Source organism: Drosophila eugracilis, unplaced genomic scaffold (assembly GCF_018153835.1).
Source record: "Drosophila eugracilis isolate 14026-0451.02 unplaced genomic scaffold, ASM1815383v1 contig_223, whole genome shotgun sequence".
Taxonomy (NCBI): Eukaryota; Metazoa; Arthropoda; class Insecta; order Diptera; family Drosophilidae; genus Drosophila; species Drosophila eugracilis.
Genome location: NW_024573067.1, coordinates 98,008 through 106,506, shown reverse-complemented (window position 1 = coordinate 106,506; position 8,499 = coordinate 98,008).

Here is an 8,499-nt window from a genome sequence, read left to right as displayed (position 1 = left end):
GAAACCGTGCTGCCTTCAGCTCTATAGCGCCTGTGTAGTCAACTCCCGTTGCAATGAATGGACGACTAGGGGGTTCACTCGATGAAGCGGCAAGTCTCCCATGAGCTGAGCCGAAGCGGAGGGCTGTGCCCGGAAACACTGGACACATTTCCGCACAACTCTGCGAACTGCCTGCCTTCCTGTCACTATCCAGAACCGCTGGCGTGTATGCGCTAAAGTCGGCTGCGCACCTCCGTGCAGAGTCAAAACATACGAGTGCCGAATTACCAGCTCAGTGAAATGATGGGAACTTGGGAATAATATCAGATGCCGGCGCTCACTCTCAGGATGCCTTCCGACAAGTTCGGCGACAAGCTCAAAAGCTTACTTCGCGCAGGTAGCCGTTTACTATCTCTTACTGCAGCCAAATCCATTGGGAACGATTCCCGCTGAACGATGCGCCCTATAGCCCCTAAAGCAAAGTCAAGCTCTTCAATGGTTAGGGGCCGATGCGCCTGCGAACTCTGTGAACTGCCTGCCTTCCTGTCACTATTCAGAACCGCTGGCGTGTATGCGCTAAAGTCGGCTGCGCACCTCCGTGCAGAGTCAAAACATACGAGTGCCGAATTACTAGCTCAGTGAAAAAATGATGGGAACTTGGGAATATTATTGGATGCCGGCGCTCACTCTCAGGATGCCTTCCGACAAGATCGGCGACAAGCTCAAAAACTTACTTCGCGCAGGTAGCCGTTTACTATCTCTTACTGCAGCCAAATCCATTGGGAACGATTCCCGCTGCACGATGCGCACTATAGCCCCTAAAGCAAAGTCAAGCTCTTCAATGGTTAGGGGGCCTATGCGCCTCTTCCCACTGCCGTCAGCATTGTGCCGTGACTCGTACAGCCCGGCTGAAAAAAGAAAATCTGCCACCGAACGACGAAAGCGGGACTGCGTGGTGAGCTCGTACTTTGGCCGCCTTTGCCTCTAGTGCGGCATAGTTGGTGTTGACCTGCTCGAACTCCATTGAAGGCCAGTCGCTCGGACTGCGTGTAAGCCACTCAGAGCCTCGCCACCATAAGCCAAAGCCCTTCAATTCCCCCGGAGACAGTCCCCTTGTCGCACAGTCCGCTGGATTCTCAGCCGTGCCCACATAACTCCATTGCGAGGGCGAAGAATGATCCAGAATGAACGCGACCCTGGTGGCCACGAACGTCTTCCACCTAGTGAGGTCTCCGTACATCCAGTGTAAAAGGATTGTGGTATCCGTCCAGTAGAACGATTCGATGGGTAGGTCGCTTAGCCACTTAGCCGAAGTAAGCCATTTCACCAACTTGAACCGTCGCAGAACGCGTGAAGCTGAGCTGACACTATACATCCAGGGGAATAATTGATCCATCGGTCTAAGCTTATATCGTCGAACCTCAGCAACCCGTACCGAAACGTTCGCCACCGTTCTACGAGGGCGTCCGAAGCCTCGTCGTCACACTCCAGCGCCGACTGAGTGCCATCCGCATGCACTTTCTTTGCCAAGGTTACCTCCTTTAAAATCAGCTTTCTCACGATGATGACTGGTGCGATGAGACCCAGTTGATCGAACAGCCTAGCTATGCTCAATAAAATCATCCGTTTGGTGAACCTAGCTGGAATCTCAAAATTGACCTGAAATTTAAATCAGTCCTTATTCGGGAGCCAATACATCCCTAACGCCTTGATAGGATCCGTAGTGTCCCAGTTTAAAGGAGTCCGGCTGCACTGATGCTCCGCAGGAATCGAGAGCAACAGACTGGACTCGGTGCTAGACCATTTCCGCAACTCCATGCACGCGGATTTTATGGCACCCGATACTTGTGTCCGCTTATCCCTTGCCACCTCCAACGTGTGACCTCCGGAACGAATGTCATCCACATATATTTCGCTCATCAACACCTCTTCCGCCTTGGGAAACGAACGGCGCTCGTCCTTCACCAACTGCTGGATGACCCTGATGGCCGTGAATGGTGCAGACGCCGTCCCAAAGGTTACCGTTGACAAGGCGAAAACGCTGACCCACCCGCTGCTCGCCATAAAATCCGCTGGTATACAACGATGCATCTGCTGGATATCCGCTGCAAAAACGAAACGATATTTCCGTCAATTCAATATGACGTGCGACATGTCGTTTTGATGGGCAGGCACAGTCCACAACACGTCGTTTAGAGAACTTCCGTTGCTAGTCCTAGCGGAGGCGTCGGAAACGATTCTTTGTCTAAGTGCGACATGCCTACCCGTAGAAGTTCGCATCAGCTGCGAACTGCTTTCACTGCCCACCGCCGGCGCTATTTGCTTGAGGGAAAAGTACTCCTCGATCTCCTCGACATATTTGCTCCACCGCTCCGGACTGGTCGACAGACGCCGTTCCAACTGCAAGAACCTATTCAGCGCCACCTGATGCGATCTTCCCAGAGCCATAGTTGGACCAATGTGAGTTTTGAAGGGCCTCCACTTCGAAGAAACGCTGGAGCAATGCCTCGGTGTCCAAGAGCACCCGATGACACCGAACCTGGGTCGCTTCCCGCACTCCATCCGCCAAACCAGATAGGATCCACCCAAGGTGAGTGTTCTGAGCTATAGGCTCACCGGGCAGCCCAATCCTGGTGTCCGGCAACGTGATTTGCGCCAACAGGTCCACACCCAAGAGAAGGTCGACTGGCATCGATCGTGAGAAGTTCGGATCCGCCAGCGGGAGCCCTCGCCGGAGTTCTGGTCTGTCGTTGGCTGCCTGCGCTGTTGATATACGCTCTCCCTGTCTGCCGGTGCACTAGGAGTCGGCGCCACATGATGCGGCGGCACGCCGCTCAGCGACTGGCTATGAGCCGAAATGCAACAATGTGTGATGACGCTGCCCACAATCTCAACAGCCTTTATTTCTCGTGCAGCGCGAAAGGGCATGCGCCTTACTTAGACAATTGATGCATAATTTAGCCATGCTTACTATGTCCTTCCTCTGGTAGCAGTCTAGGGCCAAAAACGTTGAGCAACGATGCAGGATATGGTCGTCGCCGCAGTGGTAACTGGCACCTCTAGGGCGCCTGGCGTTCTCCTGTGCACTCGCAGTCGTTTGGTAGGGTCTGAAGGTCCTGGGCCAGCAGCCTAGTCGAACGACAAGGCTCGGTTCTCCAACGCATCGATTACAACCAGCCGATCGTTTAAAAATGACTCCAACTCTCTGTAGGATGGAGCTGTGGAACAACTTCCCTGATGGTGCTCCCAAGCGTTGAGGGTCTCCTTGGGTAGCCTCGATGCTACGTAGTGTGCCAGGCAGTGCTATGATTCCCCGTCCAAGGCTTGAACGCGGCGGAATGCAGCCAGACAAAAATTGACCGTGCTTAACATCGACCGTATTAACTCTGTGTTGTCCTTCTGTAGCCTAGGCAACGCGCAGATGGCATTCATGTGGTGGGCAAAAACGAGGCGAGGATTGTTGTACCTCTTGATCATCAATCCCCAAGCCTCCGCATAGTTCCCTTCCGTGAGCTGCATCTGACGGATGTCATTATCGCGGTCCCTCGGCAGCGACTCCTTGAGAAAGTGCAACTTCTACACACTACTCAGATTGGCATTGTTGTGGATTAGGCTCGTGAAGGAATCATAATAGCCTGGCCAATCAACACACGCCCCGGAGAACTTCGGAACCGTCATCTGGGGCATGTTCAGCCGCACTTCCGCATCGGCGCCCCCAAACACTGGCGGAGGAGGCGCACAAGCCTCTGGTCCAAGTTTGTCCAAATCCTTCGCAAAAGCGCAATAGGCATCCATGTACCGCTCCTCGAACTCCGACTGGAAATCTTTCGTGGCATAGGCCGACACAGAAAACCCTTCTAGTTTCACGATCACTGAATCCGTCTCCCTAAACGCGGTTCGTAACTCCTCAACTTGTTCCAGCCGTTTCTTCAGAAAAATCCTCGTTTTCCTCGATTGCGAATCCTTCTTAAAATTTTGCAACAGGGATTTCACGGACTGAAATCGTTTCGCCTGCAAGTTAACCAACTGCTCCAAAGTAGGAGCATCCGATCCGGCTTTCATGTTGACCAGTGTAAAACCGAATCGCGCGTAACTCACCACCCCAAATAATAAATTAATAGAAAAACTCAGTAAGTTTTAATTCGCACACAACTTGTCTACTTACTCAGTTATGTATACCAGAATCAACCCCAAGACGAAGCGAAGATCAATGACCGTCTCCAAAGCTCAAAAAACTGTCGTCTTGCGCCTATTTATCGATTATGTTTGCGATGGCAGGGTCCCCTCATGGGCCACCAAGTAAAGCTGTGTCCCTTGTATTTGACTAACAAAGGGTCGTTGTAAGAGGGGTTCCCAGTCAATGCAAAACACAAAAGACAAATTCACAAAATTCACGTTTATTAATATATGACATATGCAAATAGCGTTCCGCGTTAGATGCAACGTGCGTGTTCTCTCGCTTGCCGAAGACGACTGTCCTTGCCCTCTTCCCGCTTTCGTTCTCGCTCCCACGCATCATCCAAAAGTGTGAGAGCGATCAGCTGATTGCTCTCCGCTCCCAGCTTCCAACACACTGGGGCAAGCAGCAAACTTAACACTTGGTACTTCCACGTTTTTCTTTGAATTCATTGTCGATTGAACTGATTTTCGTGCAATTTTAATTGCTTTTGTCTTTTCAATGTTCTAGTAGCAGCGTTAATAACAGTCGACAAATTCGACATCTTTTCCTTTTTACTCATCATCTTCCCTTTACATTTCTTTTTTGTTTTTAATATTCCCATTTTAAATTTTTTCTTTGCTTTCATAATCTTGTTTACAAAACATGCTGCTGCTTTTTCACTAAGAGTGTTGAATGGTGCTTTTACACGTAACCAAGCTTTATCAATTAATATTAAACCTGCAATGTGACGTTCAATTAAAGCCTTTTGAGGGGAATATGCAATACGTGGTCTTTACAAGTCTCATCCAGTTTATTTATTCCTTGATCACCTCCTTTCAAACGTTTTTATAGCTGTGTACCCGGCACACAAAAATGATATCCTGGTATATGGGTTTCACTCGGTAATGTATTAATTAATTTGTTGACTAGACCACCACCTCGTTTACAATTAAAATGACTAATGAAGCGATTACAAAATAGTTTCCCCATTATATTGATGTTTAATCATCAAAGATTTCTCATCGAATGAGGTACATTAACTTAAAGAACGCGTTTAATAAGTAAAAAACAAAAAATTATCCAAAAAATTGTCCAAACGTATTAAAATTCTAGGATATTTATGAGTTTTCTAAAAGGTTTTACAAACATAAATATGAGTACTTGGATATGTTAATAAAACCTATTAAAGGAATGAGATAAGTAGTTATAAAATGCTAGTTCTGGCACAGATTTATGGGCTATTAAACTGTCAATTAAAAAATTAATTAGTGATGAGAAGATGGTTTCTCCACCCCAAACCCCATTATCTGTCTGCCGCGTGTCATTATGGTTTCCCCTCACCCGCCGCAGTTCATGGATTCTGGGACAAAAATCATAAGCCCATAAATTATATTTTTTGTTGATATAAAAATATGTGCACGTGTTCAAAGTAGTAATAAAATTATCACGTTTATGGTCAAGTTATCTTTTATCTTTCCGTCTCTCTGTAATTATGATTTCACCTCACCATCGACAGGTCCTTTTAATTAGTGTGGATTTGATGTTGTTCAATAAAATTTCAGAGTTTGTCGTCACAAACCTCCCCATCGTCCCTCATGTCTGACAGTGTGTCAGTCTGTCTCTGTGTCATTACGACTTCCTTCACCACCCGCAGGTCTATTTAATCAGAAAGTTGTCAAGTTGTTTATCCTGATAAATAGTCACTTCACACGCATGCATCTTAGCATGTTACGGCACCCATTGCACGCGCTGAATGCGGTAGAGCTTCGCGGGTAGTGCGCATCATAAAGGATGGGTGTATATGTGTACATGTCCATGAGAGTGTATATATATTTCCCTTCCCTTATTTATAATAAGTAAAAAAAAAATTTTTTTCGCTTCACTGAAAACGTTTGTTTATTAATTATTGATACGATGAATTATTTTTCTAGCTCCATTCCTTCGATTTACGTAAAAGAGGCATGCCCACGTTTCCAATCTCGAATCACAATAAAGAATGTAAAGAGTTCGCAATTTTTTATTGTTTTCAGATCTTGTGCACCTTTATTCATGAACATAATTATACCCGTTTTTCGTAGAGTAAAAGGGTATATAAGATTCGTTGAAAAGTATAAAGTATATATATTCTTGATTAGGATCAATAGCGAAGTCGATTAATCCATGCCCGCCTGTCGCTATGAACGCTGAGTTTTCCGGATCTATAAGAGATACAAAGTAGAGATTATGAATTGGGATTAAGCATGTAATTTTTGATGTCCCCAATGCAAATTACTTTTTTTACATCTAGCCACGCCTAGCAATGAATCTAATATACCCTTTTACTTTAGGTGAACGGGGTGTTAGTAAATAAAACAAAAACAACCTCTTAAATTGAGTTCTGAATAGAAACTGTTCTTTATTTTTCTGTCCCTGCTTAATCGATTTACATTGTGACACTCGAAACATGACGTGCACTCATAATTTCTTATATTGCTCATAAATTCTTATATTTTATTAGTGTTCATCTGAACATTCTGGCAAGGGCCCGCAGGATTATGAGTTCAAATAACATAAAATGTAATTCTTTTGGTTGCAATACAAAAGTTAGTGGACTGTCTATTGTATATTTTATTCGATACAATTTATTTGCAACTACTCATCTTGCAACTGCCCGGATTTTTATAACTTTATTATTTTTTATTTTATATTTTTACAATTGTTTCTTAAATTAACATATCTTAACATATATGGACAATATTATTAAAATATATGGACAACTGTTAACATTAACGAAGTAATTCACGTAACTTTAATTTATGCGTCTTTAGATCATTAATTTTGTTTAACAGGTTTTTAATAACTGCTGTGTGGTTAACTAAAGGTGTACCTAACGGATTCTAAATAACTTTAGGTATCGCGCTCATGTCTCCTATGTGTGACAACGCCAGTGTCCCTTGATCCCTTGATGACCAAGATATCATTATCTGTTCGAGCAGTACAATCAGATCTAATTGTTAAAATCCCTTGTTCCGGTAAATCAATTATTTCTAACTTCGAGTTGCTGCATTGAACTCGAGCCTTTGTATTAACCTGAACTTTAATCGGCCAAATACATCTTCGGTCAAATTCAACCCAATATGATTATCGTCAGTGATTGCATTGTACTTACACTTTGACGCTCTTTTTGATTTAAGAGGCGTTAGCCTCAGCATGTTAGTATTTAATCGACCATGATTGATGTCATTTAATAGGTTTATGATCCCGGAATGTATTTTTTCGAAATCATTTATTATATTGGCTAACTGTTTTGTAATCATGAAAAAGTTTATAGATATTTTGTACACAAAATACGATTCTTTTAGAACCGCAGTTATATTTTCAATTTTGGTATTCGTGCCTTTAAAGTTGGCATTGATACCATCCGTCGTATTTTTCAAGATATTAGCTTTAGAATCGCCTAAGGATGTTTGCTTCTTACTCAATTCGTTCAGACTTTGCTGGTTGCTAACTAAATTTCTCATGTTATTTTCCATTTGGACTCTATCATCTTCGTCCATTATTACAAATAATATATTATATAGTGATTTCATAAATCCAAAAGGAGCTCGCTAATTTCTTGTTTTACATTGTCACATGAAAAGTTTGTTATTCTATTCCAAGTGCGAGATCTTCCTTTCTTTATTATCCAACACTAAAGGGCACTGATCTTCGAAACTACGAAGTTTTTCGCAAACCACTCTCATTTTTGGTAATAATTCCTTACATTTATTTAACATTTCAAAATAGGTATCCATATTATTGTACATTACTAAATTCCAAGAAGCAGCTACGATTTCTACATCTCCCATTGGGTCAAGATAGATTGCTGACGTTTTGTTTATTTTTTCTATCGCATAATTTGGCTGAAGCGTTAGAAAATTGACAGAATATAAATAATAGCATAGCTACTAGAAAACTATGTTTCGTCATTTTCCACGTACCTCTTGCTTGCCTTTTCGGTTTTTTCTGCTCAGGTTCAGACTCAACCTTGTCAACAGCCTATATTCCCTCTAAGGGACAAATTTTTGTGATGGATCTAGTGATATAACCATCTTGAGTTTTAAGCTCTACCACTCTGACCTTTCCATCTTTGCCTATATGGACTTTTTCTACTTTTCCCATTGGCCACCTGGCTGGATGACTGTTTTCATCTTTCAAAAGGACAATTTGTCCTTCCGTAATATTTGGACTTTCCCTTTTCCATTTGTTCCTTTCTTGCAGAGTATGTAAGCACTCTTCTTTATATTTAACCCAGAAATCTCTTTTCATTTTTATGCCCGTTACTCGTAGAGTAAAAGGGTATACTAGATTCGTTGAAAAGTATGTAACAGATAGAAGGAAGC